Below are 16530 nucleotides of genomic sequence, written 5' to 3'. Positions count from 1 at the left end.
AGGGGCATACATAGCCTAGAAACAGTCAGTGGTGAGCATTTGCTTGACTTATTACACATATAACAAGATACTTAAACATTCTGTTGTCTGTTATCTTGTGCAAAGTGTAGTTCTGCATGGAGAGCGAAAACATCCTTTGCTTCCATTTAAACATCCATTAAGATTGCTGTCCACGTCAGGGCTCATAGGTGAAATTACTGGTCAGGAATTGAATGGTCTGAACAGAAAAAAGTGAGTTTTTAAATCAGTTATGATATTGGACCTGTTTCTGAGTTGAGAAAAGGAAAATACTAGGTTCTTTTGGTACTTTGAAACAATTAATATTCAGCTCTCACCTGATCTGGCACTGAATTTGTCTTGGATTACTTGGAAAATTGTCTTCTTCATAATCTTTCTGTTATGGGCCTGTAAAGCAATCCTAATGATCTGGACAAGCCCTGAAGCATCTCTAAGGCTTTATAGAAAAATTAATTGAGAATTCACTGCCCTTGGAATTTACTACAAGTGGAAGTTAATAGCTCAGGCAAATTCTTTCCCATATGCTAATAAACTACCGTGGCACTGTGGTGCTTCTGTTCTGGCTTCTCCTCAGTTATTATTCCTGTATCATCTCAATTAGCTTCTACAGATTGTTATTAATGTAATTCCCACCTAATCCCCTTTCCCTTTTTGCCTTTCCTGTGTCAGCAGCATTTCAATACAGAATCTTTCACTGGGTACACTTGTTTGTTCCATGTATTTCAGCATATTTTCTAATGGCCACTTCCCATTCTATTCTACTCAAACACTAAATCCATAATTTGCTAGAGAGCCTTCCCAGAACTGCTACAGCTGGCTTGCTCTCTTGTGTTTGCTCTCTCTCTCTCTTCCTCCCCGTCCATGTCATACAGAAAAAAAAATTCTAGCATTTCCAGTTTTAAATAATCTAGAAATGTACATTAGGAGTTAGGAAGCTCTGGTATGGTATCACATTTGCAATCGTCTTGCTGTGTGATCTCTTTATTCGCCTTGTGTGCCAGGTCTGCAGCCTGGGACAAGACAGGATGGAGCCATAGTGTCCTACTGAGATGCCAGCAGCTGAGCTCTGCTGATCAACCGCAAATATGCTTCTAATTCATGACAGGAGGAAAAATATAAAAGCATGAAAACTCATGCAAGCATGATCTGTCTTCGTGGTTCTGTGCAAGAGCCAAATGCAAATATACTCAGATTCTATAAAGACAATATTTCTCACCCCACCTACTTGCAACAGTACCAAAAAGTAATTGTCTTCTCCTATTAGAGCTTAATCAGTAGTTGAGAAATAATATGAGCATACATATTGCTCTCACTGCACTTCCAGCCTACCTAATTCCTGAGTGCAGGCAGTCACAGCATTACTCAGGTTGGGACACATGCAGCAGTTCAGGGGGCAGACACTGCTGAAGTTCTGCAGAACAAAGAAATAATATTGTAAAGAAGACTTGGGTATTTTATCCTCTCTTCCCTCCTTTCCCCCAGAATGTCATCCAATACTAGACAAACCTCAAACCAGTGTAAACAGAAAATTCCATTTAATTGTCGGACACAGTGGTAAGTTAAGATTTACATGTTTGTTAAATTAGACAAACCTTTGTGTCACTACTGAAGTCTAAAATGCCTGAAGGCCATTTCAAATACTGTTAGCGTAGTCTAAACTGAAACATGTTTTCTATAGAAAGAAGCCACTTCTCTTAAAGAGAAAAGCCTCTGCATTTTCCTGAAAGAAACAAGCTTAGTTTTCTGTGTCTTGTGCAGCGTGACTTTAAGAAGCTTCTTAGTATTGAGGCTATAACAGTTTATTTCCACAGGGAAGTTAAAGTGCTTCTTTAAATAAGTATTTTGAGAGAAAGAGAAACAAGAGCAATATTTTGGTACTTGATCCTGCATTTTCTACCGAATAAAATATTTAGTCCTGCAAATAGTCCTAGGATTTTTAGATTTCTCTTCCATATGAATTTTTGTTTACTCCAATATTTTTTTTTTCTTTTTGAATAAAAAAAAAATTCTGTGTGACCACTGGCACCACTGACCAATATATTTACTGCCAGGTCTTTGCAAAAGAGTCTATAAACAAAATTTAGATAGCTGGTGCAATTGAAGCAGCAAATAAAAGGTATTAAAAATTATAAAAATTAGTTGCCTATTAAATTTGGTTTAGATTTTGGCTGTACCACAATAATAGTGTGCTTGACTTTCCCATAATAATAATAACAATATTTACAACAGGGAATGGATTCTATATTTAAGTTCCTACTGGTCACCCTAAAATTCAGTTCAGCATGCCTGTTCATCAATAACAGTTTTATATTTCTTGATGCTGCCATGACAATACATATTGGACTCAGCCTATTCTCTCAAGTACTCTGGGTTGCTCTGACCTTTGCACCTTTGCACATATCTGCTCTTTTTTTTTTTTTTTTTTTTTTTTTTTTTTGACCTACATTTTACTTCAGACAAAAGCAAAAAAGGCAATAGCAATTACTGTCTGGAATTAGTGCCTAAAAAGGCAACAGTAATTACAAAAATGTCAGTGTTTTGAAAAATAACAATGGTAAATAATTAAATTTTGGCTCAGGTTTTCTGTCTGAATACCAACTGTGTGATTTCTTTCAGTTAAAGTTTTGGTTTAGTATCTTCTTTTACAACACATAGTGAAGAAATTACTGCACATTTTTCATAGGCAGCTTCTGATACTCTTTCACTGTGCCCTCACATTTTCTTGAATAGTAAAAAGACAATGACAGTGGCCTCATCTTTAAAAAACAGACACTGCTTCAATACAACAAATAATAACATTTTCCAATTACAAGTTAAGTTTTGGGAAAATAACACCTGAACATGACTTCAGTTCATAGATCTATGAGGTTAACAATTTCAAGATGCAGTTCCGATTTTGAAAGAATTCAGTGCTTCCTTCCTAAAATCAATCTAGGATTCCACTTTCAATTTAGTTCCAAGTAACTTTTAAACATTTCTGTAAAAATATCCTAAACTAGTTAAAAAATATGTAGAATGTTAAGAAAAAAATTCAAAAATTTCAAACACCCTATTACATTTAACTCAGAGAAAGGGACACAACAAACACTAGGAAATTCAAAAGCTTTGTTAACACTAAGAGATTCAATAGACTAGGAAATATCCTTTTAAAATATATGATAGGCTAGTCATTTTTGAGAGAAGTGATTATAGAAGCAATCCTTGGATGAAACACTATGAGAAAGATTTGTGGTGTTTTATAATCAGAAAAAAAATTGCTCCTAGTTCTAGTCCACTGGGCTAAGGAAAAAAATGGGCAGGAAATATCTCAGTATTAAATAACAGAGAAATAATGGTGACCAATGAGACAAAGCGTGTATGATCATTAAACATAAACTATGGTCACAATAAGATTTCCTTGCAAAGATAATTTTGAAAAAAAAAAAAAGAAGTACAGCAGCACACAGATCTCTCACCTCTAGCCCTTCCCTTCCACAAAAAAAAAAAACAAACAAATAAAACAAAAACAAAAACCTCCCAAAACCAAAACAAAAAACCCACAAAAAGAGAATTCATACTTTCTCATGATAAAGGCAAAATATACTGTATTTTAGATGACAACATTTGAAATCTTCAAATGCTCTAAGTATTGCCTACTGTAGGTGTTTAAATGAAATGCCTAAGGCAAATCAATATTCCCTTGCCTTATTCTGTCATACTTAGGTCTTTTGTGATTTGGCAAAGTTTAATATTGCTGTATCTGAGCCAGTGGTGAAATCTGAGAATCTATATGGCTAAGAGGCTCCTACAAATGTGATTACCTGCACTTAAAAGGAAAAATACTAACTGATAATGATTCAAAATTATTTTGTTGTCAGGCTTTGACTGAGAAATCCACATTCCCTTATTTATTATAAAGAAGACAGGAAACTTTGAAAGGAAAGATCTCCAGCTTGTAAACATCCATTCCAAATTTAACCACAGGTGCATCCACCTTTGTCTTTCTGTCAATACATGCATTATTGATTGCATTCATTACTAAGCAATGGCTCATATCTTCAGTATAAAACAGATTCCTTAAAACTTTCATGAAACACAATTTTTTCAGCTGCTGCTTTGGAGAAAAATATGACTAGATCATTTTAAACATCTTTTTGTCCTGTTTAGGAACTTGATGTGTTCCTCTTGAAAATAGGAGAAAGGAGAAAGATGAAGGCTCTATAACAGGGGCTGTGAAGAGAACCAGCTCTCCTAAGCCACTAGGTATGGAAGCTTAATTCCTTTCTGCTCTTCACTTTGCTTCTGCTGCTGTGCACCTGGAGAAGGCTTCTGACATCTCCAGAGCTAAGAGGGGTTGCCAGATAGTTATGCTGCTCCTGGAGCAAGTTGTCACAGACCAGCAGGCTAAGGCAATTATGGTGAGTAGAAATAAAAGCAGTGAGTTAACAGAGGCAGGCTCTTGCTCTGTTTGCCTGGGGGATTTTCCCAGTGGCATTAGCTTTGACCATTAGATGACCAATTACAGCAGCTAACAGAAAAATGAAGCATGTCTGTCTTCAGTGGAGGCAATTGAGACTGTGAAGAAAAATAGAACAGCATCTGTTTCATAGCACATAAGGATCCTGAAATCCTGGGTACAAAGCCCAGCAGAGATGGAGTAGGCTTGAGGATGGGCCATTTATTAGGGAATGGTTGATCTGCAGATCAAGGGATGATCTGCAGAGTAAAGTTTTGTTCAACCAAAACTCATAACTCTCAGTCGGCAGGGCTTGAAGCAAGAAGGTAACAAAGATGGATTTTACCTTCTCATTAACAACTAAACTCACATATGGAAGTTGGTTCTTTTCATTCACAGCTTAGGATGGCAGGGCTCAGTAAAACAATGAGCTGCTAAAAATTGATTCCTTCTTAGAGCCAGACCAAATTAGCATAAGTCCAAAGAAAAAACTGTTGGTCCCATTTACAGGAACCATGATTAGGTTAGGGAGTGCCCTGGTTTCAGCTGGGATAGAGTTAATTTTTTTTCCAAGTAGCTGGTGCAGTGCTGTGCTTTGGATTTAAGATGAGAATAATGCTGACAACACACTGCTGTTTTAGTTGTTGCTGAGCAGTGCTTACACTAAGTCAAGGACTTTGCAGCTCCTGCCTCATGGCTCCCTGCCAGTCAGGGGGCTGGGAGTGCACAAGAACCTGGAGGAGACACAGTCAGGGCAGCTCACCCTAACTGGCCAAAGGGCTGTTCCATCTCTATGGCATCATGATCAGCATATAAAGTAGAGGTAAAGCTGGCTGGGCACTGCTGCTCGAGAAGAGGCTGAGAGTATGTTGGTTGGTGATGAGCAAGAGTTTTTCATTGGTATTGCTTGTTTTTCTTGGTTTCAATTTCTCTTCCATTTTGTTATTTTTCTTTTCTCTATGGTACTTTATTATTAGCATTATAATTAGTTTAGTTTAGTTTAGTTTAGTTTAGTTTAGTTATTAAACTGTTCTTGTCTCAAGTCTCAAGTTTTATTACTTTTACCTTCTATATTCTCTTCCCCATCACACTGGGAAGGGCTGGGGATGGGCAGTGAGCAGGCAATGGGGTAGTTCTTAGTTGCTGGCAGAGGTTAGACCTTAACAGGGGTGTTCACCTCCTGCAGCAACCAAGGTGGGAGCTGCTCTATCCTATGAACAAACTTCTGTAATCTACCTATCAAGAAGTTCTGCCAGCTGATGTGTGACAACTCTTTACAGGCAACATTATACCACTTTTTACATTATTCCATTATGTCTTCCAGACGCAGAAGACTCCTGTTTCTTTTTTTCTCCAGAGGCTCTACTGAATGGGAAAAACTGAATGGAAAACATTCAGGAAAAGACATATTCTAGATAAAAAGGAGATGGAGAGGGACAATGTAGTTAAGACACCTTATGCTTTCCATAGATCTATGCGGGATTTCAGTAGATAAAAAGGGAGATTTAAAAATCATAAAATAATTACTGCCCTTATCAATCTATGCTTCAGTGCTACACACACATGGATGATCCCATGAGATCTTGTCAGAACTGTTGGAATTTTTTACAGATCTCGTATCCATTGAGAAATAAAGTCCAAATGACACTCCATCTCCAAAGCAAGAATTTGGGTAAGCACAGATATTTGTTTTCAATGTAGCTGTCATTGTGTTGAAGTTTTTATGGTTTATTATAGAGCTTCCAACAGCTGGTTTAATTACCCGTTTCTACCTATTCATCTCACAAAACCTTAGTATTAAACATGTATTATTTCAAATAACATACAAACATGGAACAAAATCTGCCTTCATTTGCTCCAACTGCACATCATGTTCTTCTTTGGGGTATACTTATCAACAAGACTTTTTAACAAAAATAAATTTATTAAGCTGTATTAACAGTGGGAAAGGAGCCTGAGAGGGTCCAATACTCTGGAGTTTTATAGACATCAGAGATAGGAACATGGATACTTTTGTTTCTTCAAAATGCTGATGGAAGTTGTAGCCAATCCCTAAAATCTTTAAAATGCGCTGTATAGTTTGTACTTTCTTCTGATTTCACTTCTCACTTCTCACAGTATCACTATTTTTTTCATGTTTCTCTTGTCATTCATTTAAAAAAGAAAAAGAAAAGGAGAAATAATAAAAAATGTAAAAATCCAAAACAGGATCAAACCTAGGAACATGCACTTCATAATGAAAAAAAAAATATAAAATTCTTGAATCACATGTGGTTGTGGTTTATGCTGCAGCTGCCTGCCCCATTCCTGCCTCAGATATGTCTGCTCCTCACTAAAGTAAGATGTGGGCACTTACCCTCAGGGGTCTACAGCCTGGCAGAGCAAGAAAATATTAATTTGGTGCCAGGTTTGCCTTCATGAAGGTGATTATAAACTGCACAAACAGAGCAGCTGAGCCATGCCTGCCCTGGGAAGAGGAAGCTTGCAAAGATCCAGTGAGCTCCACAGAGAGGGGCAAGAGCCACTGCTGCTGGAACAAGTTTGGCCATGTCCTCTTATGAACCAGACTCCCGCCTTGTACCAACCATGGCTCAGCTGTATCTGTCACAAGCTGTCTGGATTTCGGGGACAACTGAGGAAGGGAGCTACAAACTTACCCACACACACCCCCAGTACTTCATTGTGGTATATTTTCTGAGCCTTCACGAATATAAACAGTTATAAATGCAAATATCTGCCTAGAATAATGACATTTCTGATGTAAAACCCAAACAACCATGAAGGTTCACCTTATTGTGATATTAATTTCTTCTAAAAAAGAAATATCTTGAACCATTAAAACATGAACACATATTCTGAATTCAACTGTAGTATCTGAAATTTTTTCTCAGATACATGTATCAGACTTTTGATATTTCATTCTTTAAGTCAATCTTCAGGTTTTTCACATACTTAAAAAACTGAAAGGAAGGAACAAGCATGTTAAATATTCTTGCTCAAATAAGGTCTTTGACTGGATAGCACCATTTTTAGCACTGCATGAGTAGTAAAAGTATGCAAGATGTGAAAGAAAAGCAGTTGCTCTGAAAAAGTAAAGCATTGAAAGGAAAGAATGTGAAGAAGCTCAGCTGTGGAGATATAAAACTAAAATCTGTAAAAAAAAAGGATATGTTTTCCAGATTTTTTTTCAAAAAATAACTAGATTTATGAAGATTAAAGTCTTACAATTTTTAAGCTTTTTCTAAACAGAGCTTCTACTTTCTGAGATAAGAGCCAGTCAGCTTGTATGTTCCCAGCTGTAGCTTTCCAGGCTCCATTTGAAAACATTTCCCTTTGTAGATATGGGATTAAGTCCTGTATCTTTGCAGATCAATAAATAATCCCATCTATTTCTATGAGTTGCAGATATGGCTATAATGCTAATTTTTTTCCACATTTGTTAGCTCTTATGGCACACGGAATTTTGCTTCACATTACACTTTCTCTCACAGACTGTACCCAACATATTGTGAAGGGAATCCCAGACTTGTCAAGATAGCAGAGATTCGTACTGTACTAAGCTTTTAATTCCTCCTTTTTCCAAGCTCAGAGTCTGAGAGTCTTTCATCATCATTCTTATTCATGCCTGAAAGTAAAAGTCCTTCTACTGTTGAACTAGGGTATCTCACAAAAATGTGGGGGTTTTTCCCCACTGAAGCCTAAGAGCTTCCGTGGGGCTATGCTCCAGGTTTGTGATGAAAACAGTTTTGATAACAGATGTTTTAATTACTGCTGAGAAGTGTTTACACAGCACTGTGTCCTTTTTTGCTTCTCCCTGTCCCACCAGTGAGGAGGCTGGGGCTGCACCAGGAGTTGGGAGGGCACACAGCTGGGACAGATGATCCCAATAGGCTGCAGAGTCATCCCAGACCATATGGCATCATCCTCAGCATATGAAGAAGGGAGAGAAGGCATTCAGAGTTCTGACATTTATCTTACCATGTAATTGTTAAGCATGATAGGGCCCTGGCTTCCTGAAGATGGCTGAACACTGGTCTGCCCATGGGAAATGGTGAATTAATTGCTCATTTTGCTTTCCTTGAACAAGCAGCTTTTGCTTTACCTATTATACTGTCTTTATCTAAACCCAGGAATTTTTTCATTTTCACCCTTTAGAGTGAGAGTGAGCAGCTGGGTGAGGTTTAGATTCTACTAGAGTTAAACCATGACAGAGACACTATATAGTTGGATTCAGCCACATTATGGGGCCACCTCTGAGGCCACATTTTTCACAAGAACTTATAGTCCCACTTTACATCTGATAAAATAGATGTTCTTTGGATTGAATACTGTGCAGGTGTGTTGAAACACATCAAGCCCTGGAAAACTAATCTGATGTTCATTTGCAAAATTTAAAAAGATAATACAAGAAAAAACACTCTAAATATTTCAGAATAATAACAGTAAAACAATATTCATCAGTAGGACAAATTTATTTCTAATCACTGTTTTTCCTAGTCCATTGCTATTTCTTAAATATATTATTTTCTTGGGAAAATTCTTGCATTCTTCTTCTTTGAATAGGCTTCCTGTTGCTCATATATAAAAGATATTTTGCTTACAGGATAACCTGTGCTTTCTCTATAGGTTTTGTTTTTTTTTCTTTCTTAATTCTTTACATTTTCCTAATCTGTACCTAAATCTGGAACATCACTCTACATCTGGCATATCCTGCTATTTCCTCTCTTGGCTCCTACCTTTAAACAAAAACTCCTCCTTTTTCTGAAAGTGTTTAAAAGATTGATCCACCACAGTAAATACACAGTCTCCAAGCAGCTATGCTTTTTATTAAAATGTTTATATTTTAATTAAAACCATTCTTTGTTTGCTATCTGTAAGGCTCAGTCCTGCCTACCACATCTTAAAATTATAAAGAGTCTATATGCCCTTGTCTTTTATACTGCTAAGTCACACAATGAAAATAAGTCAAGAAGTTTAAATTAAATAAATGCTGGAAAAGGATAGACTTAGCAGGAAACGTGACTCCAAAGGGTAGAAAACATAGGAGAAATGTGTTCTTAATCAGACTTTTGGGTCAAATAATAGGTGAAGAAGGACTCACAACCTCTAGTACAATCTTTCCCTTTTGCACAAATGGAACTCTGGCAACCTCATCCTGCAAAGAACCACAGCAACTGCTTCAGCCAAGCTCCCTGGCACACACTCAGCTCTGGTTTGCAAATAATCCTAGAGGGCAGCTGCATCTTCCTCTTGGACTTTCCTGGGTTAGAAATAGAATATCCAGCATCTTCCAGCAACTCCTGAAACATTAAGTCTATAATGGAAAATGTTTGAAAGATCTCTAAGAAAGCTAGGTGGGTTAGTAAAGCAGTAAATGCATGCATGTTTAGTTAAATGTCTTGTTACAGAAACATAAAAGTGAGCTTAAGGTCACTTAGACCTTTATTTAAGCTATCTCTACCTGGAACTGCACACTGATATCCTCTTCCCTGATACATGTCCATGCTAAACCTGTCTAGAGAAAAACAGAAGAACATAAACAGAAGAACACAACTGGAAAAAAAATGCAATTACACTTCTGCAAACTACACTGCATGCTTGACTCCAGTTTAAAGCAAAGGTGTCAATTCTCATTTTTTTTATAAATCAGTTCACCAGTTCCTTCTTGGAAGGTAACAGCTTTGAGTTCTCACATGGTTGGTCTCCTAGGAGAACCTAATTTCTCAGTTTCAACATGCCCAAGGCATCTGCTTTTCTTACTGACAAGACACAATCTTGCTGTCACTGACATCAGAGGAATTATCAGTACATTTGACAACAGTGATGTTCAGCACTGAATATAGCTATTATATCCACAAAAATAACATGGCAGCTTACTAAAAAAGTTGTGAAAATAAGTACTTGGAAAGCTTTCATTTATGTAAATAAATAGTAAAAATATTAAAAATTTTAGGATTATTTTAGTTTTACTGCTAATATTTTAAGAATTGGCTTTTTAGGACAGGAAAAAGACCACTTAGTCACAGCAAAGTCTGCCTGAGCATGTGAATAAGACACTGAAGAAATGATTGGCAGTATTTTACATCAATTATAGATAAACTAGTAAATAATTTGAAACTGTTGCTCAAAGAAAAGTTGATCTTCAGAGCAAGAAATGGTATTTGGATTTTTTTTCTATTCAGAGAAAATTTTCATATACTTTTGTACTTGGCTTTCTTTTTAATGATATTTCACCCTTTGAATGCTGTGCTGCAAGCTTCAACAGGCCTTAGGAACTAGACTGTAGACCCTTATCAGCTATTTAAAAAGTGACATAATCAAGTTTGAGCTCTACCAAATATCTGCCTATAAAGGCTTTGTGGTTAGAACCTTGACTGTTTACTAGAAACACAAATACCCTGACAAAACAGACCACATGTTTCATATATATATGTGTTTACGAATTTAAAAAAAAAAAAAAGTGGTTAGGAAAATGAAGGCCAGTCTTGTTAAAGAATATGAGTAAAGGATCTCTAAGTCCATTTATTATCCCTGCAATAGACTTCCAGGTTCCATTTGTATAATAAAGCACTTGGGTTCTTCTTTTGGAGTGTATCAAGTATGACTAGGTTCAATACTCTAAGAACTAGGAGTAATGTTTGCAATTTTATTTTATTTTTTAAAGCTTAAATTCCATTTTGAAATGTCTAAAAATTATATGCAAACTTTAGCAAAATTTCTTCTGAGTTTTCTTGTTGTTTTAGTGAACCTGGTGCCTCTGAGCTGTCCTCATGCTCAGGAAATAGTGCTTGCCTGATCAGAGGCTGCTGACCTCAGCAAATGTCTTCTCATTTTTATAGTCAGCCTCGGTTCTTCTAAAGGCTGATTTGGACCTTTCTTGATAAGCTAAATTTTTTTGTCATTTATTTTTGACACTCATAAGACCAGATAACCTTATACAATTCATGACATAATTCTTCTCAGCCTGAGGCAATCAGATTGATGTCTTTGGTAAGTTGTCAAGGGTTCTTTAAAAGTGTCCAAGCATCTAGCTTGTAAAGTCAAGCTATTTTGAAGGGACCAGACATCCATTACAATTTTAGTGGGGTAATACAAAAACAATTACCATAACAATGACAGTTTTTTATCTTCCTTAAAATCAAAAAATACTGACAGTGGCAGCATAAGATACTGTGGCTGCTTACATTACAGTAGCACATTGAAAGGTCAAAAAGATAAAGCTGATAGATACCTCACAGCCTTACTGCTGCTCCAGAGTCTGAGCTTACAGTTCAAATAAATACAGCAGAATGAGTCTGGATTGAAGTATCTCTTTGACTCAGAAGAAGGAAGACCAGATCCTTGGATATGGTTAAATGCTTGCCTTTCTCTGACATTTCTTCATTTTACAGGCTAATCCCTAATTTGAAACTGATCATTCAATTTCAACAGCCTTGAATTTTTGTGTATAACGCAAATTACTTCAGCTCAGTGGGACAGGGGACAGGGGATAAGACACCACACGCAAAGCAGATTGAAAAATAAGGTCTGTCTGACATCAGACATATTACAAAGACAGAGAATGAGTTGACTTTTCTCTTCTGGCCTTTCAACATCATGTAGTATCTGTTTTAAAAACAACAACAAAACAAAACAAATAAAAAACAGAGAAAGGTCTTGGTTGTATCAATACACACATAAGCTTACTGTCCCTTAAAGTACTGTATATCTTAAAACAACTTCATTAGAAAATAAGATTTAAAAATTGCCATTTGGTTTTTTGGTTGTTTCTTCCTCTGATAGTGTAGGCAGTGTATAGTCCATCTATTTTATAAGAATGTTCTATAGTTTGTTTACTGCATAAGACTTGTACAGAAGGTCAATACAATGCAGACTAGCAGTAGGAAAGAGGCAAATACATATTCATTCTTGAAATAACGGCATCATGCATTATCTCCAGAATCATTAAATTATGGTCCCAAAGAAATGAAAGATTAAATTCACTATCTAATATTCTGTCACAATTCTTTCATAAGAGGTGCTGGGAGCATTTTTTTCTTTGGTATAGACATTTGAAACATGAACATGAAGTAATATTTTTACAAGCAAACAAAAATGTGCAGTGGTCACTAGCAAGTGTCTTCTCTGGCCACTGGAAATATAAGCAGTTAGAATTCTACTATTTGAAATATGACTTTAAGTTTTCAAGGATTCCAACAGACACCATAATCTAATATAAACATACGTCAGAGGAATAGGGTAAAGTTCCCTAGGTTCATGCCTATGGTTTTCCTTTAATTTTGTAGATTTTTATCTTATAGGACTTACATACATTTACAGAATTGAAGGTTAGAATGCCAAAGGTTTGTCTGTAATGCCTTTATAATATGCCTAAAATTTTAGATATCACAGTGTGGAGACTTCAGAGGCAGCTGAAGATAAAGCGAGTTCTAAAAGTGCCTGTGAAATATTTTCTCCTTCACTTTATTTTTGAAGTTAAAATATTTACCAGCAATTGTAGAGTATGATTTATCTTGTTGGCTGGCCAAGGGGAAAACCCACTGTCCTCCTAACATTCCTAAAAAAGAAATTTAAAAGTCTGTCTAAGGGATAAATGTCCTATCACTCTTGAGAAGGGTTAAAGTTTTTAAACACTCTGATAAAAAGAAAGTGAGCACAAAGGAATGAAATCAATTCAAACTTTACCTTTGGGCCACATGGAAACTCCCAAATAACACACCTGCCTTATTTTAACACAGACTGCTGAAAACTTGCCAGCATGCACTCTTTTCCCCCACATTCCTCCAAATTTCTATTGCCCCCAGACACTGTTTCTCCCTGTCACTCACACACACACACACACACACAAAAGAATCGGAAATTCTGTCTCATGCCTTGCTTTGACAAGCCAGAGAGTCTCCCAAACTTTTGATTCTACTTAGATGCACTCCCATGCATGGTAGGGATGCTTTGATAAAATACCCAGCATAAGGGCCAAACAGTTTAATTTATTCAGCTGATTAGCAACAGCAGAGAAGGAACTTATTAGTTAGTGGCAATAAACTGTATTTTACAAGTAGTTCAGTTGAAGTCAACAGAATGTGGAAGGAATTAAATGTTCCTCAGTCGGTCAAAGCAAGTCAAATATTGAAGGTAATTATTAACCTGTCTGATTTCCTATTGAAATTAATATTAAGTGGAGTTTCTCTATGGAGTCCACCATTCACTACACAATATTTGGATTGGCCCCTGTGTGGGATGTGGCAGAACACATACTGAACCAATCTTTAATTTGAAGCTGGAAGGCAATAAATTCTTTGCAAGTTACATAAAGAAACATCTTCATAGGTTGTAGCTAGTATTAATAAAATCTTAATTACTTGATGACTAAAATGAACAAAAAAATCCTCTCCAACAGAGGCAATAAGTAACTGAAGAGTAAAGGTGAAAGATTAACAATGTGTTCAAATATAGAAGACAAGGAGAGTAATGAGATAGCTACAACAGAAGGACAGGAGTTTTGTGCTGGGTGACAAAGTACTTATGAGTCAAACATACAGCACTTTCACAACCAAAAAAATAAGTGAAAGGGAAGCAAATGTTATAGGGTATTAAGTTGTATTAAGAGTAATAAATTTAAACCCAAATGAGTTAATTACCCTGTTCTACTTGGTGTTTATTAAGTATTAGTAGGAGTCCTACATTTAATTTGAAGTATCACATTTGAAAAATGACAGGCAAATTAGGGAGTTCAAAGAGAAATAAAAAATTATTAAACATTTAGAAAACAGGCCCCACAAGACATAATCTAGGAAAAAAAATGCTGAGGGGGGACATGATAACTGACAAAATATTCAAGGGGATTTAACAAAAGGGACAGTGAGCAATAAGTCTTGCATAGTCTTCTTTGGCTGATAAATAGTAGGTGTACTGGAAAGCACCAACAAGGAAACTTTGCTTTAAATAAACATAAGATCTTTATTAGAAAGGTCTAGGCTTTAGAGAATATGTCACAGGGCAGATGCTGGATCACCTTCACTGGAGATCTTCAAGGTTAAATAGATAACATTGGTCCACAAGGTTTCCGGGTGGTGTAGTCTTGCGACATTGCAAGGGACGGATTTGTTGGCTTAAGATATCCATAGTGAGCCAAGTCTTTCATGTGTCTTTATATGGATGTGGATATGCAAATACACACCTGACTACTGCACAGCTGTATATGGAAGAGTATATGTGATGGATAATCCTTCTGTTATGACACATATGCACTATCCAATATCTCATAAGTGAATACACAATAAATGTCATAACAGGGACTGGTCATTTTTTATACAGAATGGATTTTCTCCTTTCATTGTTCTCCAGACTGAAATACTTTTTACTTGACAACAGAAACTGCTTAAAGTGTGGAGATCAGGGAAATACAAAAGATGGTTTAAGTTTCACTAACTTCCAAGCTCTGTTAAAAAATGGCATATCTAGACACAGACTCTGAACTAGAATTTTGCATTTGAGCAACCTTTGTAGATCTGTCTTCCTTTTTTTTTTTTTTTCAGACTGCATCAGTATTAAAATTCAGAACTGCAGAACTGCACTTAAAAGGCTGTTAACTCTTAGAGGGTTGAGGATGAGGCTTCCAGAAAGGCTTGGCTAATGCACAACTGAAAGGATAGGAATGCCACAGCCACCTCCCACATGGCTTCTTTAGTCTAGTTACTTTTCTATTTCTTCATAGAGAGGGAAAGGCCCACTTACACTTACATTTAAGAATATTCTTTATTTTGAGTCTGTTGCTGGCAAATGGGTTGATCTAGGCAAGTGGTATCTCAATGTATGCAATTGTGCTGCTACTAAGGACCCTCACTGGCAGGAAAAAAGGTAAGATTGATTGGTATCTGCTATAAACAGCTTTGCTCTAAAACCCCCACCTCGAAACCACTGGTTATTGCATTCTTGAAAAGCACAAAATCTGAAGGATTGTTCCACAAATACCAGATATCAAACTCCTTTCCATAAATGTTTGCTATCAGCTGAAATAGCAGAGAGACAGGATAATTGAGGTGGCCCAGTATTGTAGTGGTCTATGGGGCCATATGAGACCCACCCAAGAGGACTGTTGGAGTTGGTAGAATTGCTCTCTAAACCACTCTACCATTAACAGAAGTCCTGGCTCACTGTCAAGGCCCCAGGTGACTGCCTGTAAGTTAGCAAGTGTGATGACCATGTAAAGGGCCAGAAGGAGGATTTGGGGAACTACAAGCCCCAGACAGAGGACTGACGAGCCAAATGTCCTTCTATGACAAGGTGGCCTGCCTAGTGGATGAGGGAAAGGCTTTGGACGCCATCTACCTAGAGTTTAGTATCCTGGATGGTATCAGGAGTACTGTGGAAAACGAAGGTAGGGCAGTGATCATTCTCCTGTACTTGGCCTTGGTGAGACTGCACCTTGAATCCTGTGTTCAGTTTTGGGCTCCTCAATACAAGAAAGACATGGAGGTGCTGGAGGGTGTGCCAAGAGCAACAGAGCAGGTGGAGTTTGGAGCACACAAGTCTTCCTTATCAGTTTCTACAACTCCCTGAAAGGAGGACGTAGCCAGGTGGGGGTTGGCCTCTTCTCACATGCGAAAAGTGATAGGACAAGAGGGAACAGCTTCAAGTTGCACCAGGGGAGGTTTAGACTGGATATGAGGAAAAATTTATTCACAGAAAGGGTTTTCAGGGACTGGAACAGACTGCCCAGGGAAGTGGTGAAAGCACCACCCCTGGAGGTATTTAAAAAGTGTGCAAAATGTAGCACTTAGGGGCATAATTTAGTGGTGGCTTTGGCAGTACTAGATTTATGGTTGGACTCTATGATCTTGAACAATTCCAGCCTAAATTGGATCTGTTGACCAGATGAACAATATTTGCTGCATTCTAGCTATTTATACTGCTTGATAAGTAGATACTATTAAAAGGATATTCCCATAAACCCATAAATAGGTGCTGAAACACTGAGAAAAACTGAGAATTCCAGCAGTATAATCTTTATTCATGAAAATAAACTAGGAAGAAAAAATGGGCAGGAAATAGAATGAACAATTTTTCTTTTAATGTTT

Source organism: Ammospiza nelsoni, chromosome 3 (assembly GCF_027579445.1).
Source record: "Ammospiza nelsoni isolate bAmmNel1 chromosome 3, bAmmNel1.pri, whole genome shotgun sequence".
Classification (NCBI taxonomy): Eukaryota; Metazoa; Chordata; class Aves; order Passeriformes; family Passerellidae; genus Ammospiza; species Ammospiza nelsoni.
This window is presented reverse-complemented; position numbering follows the sequence as displayed.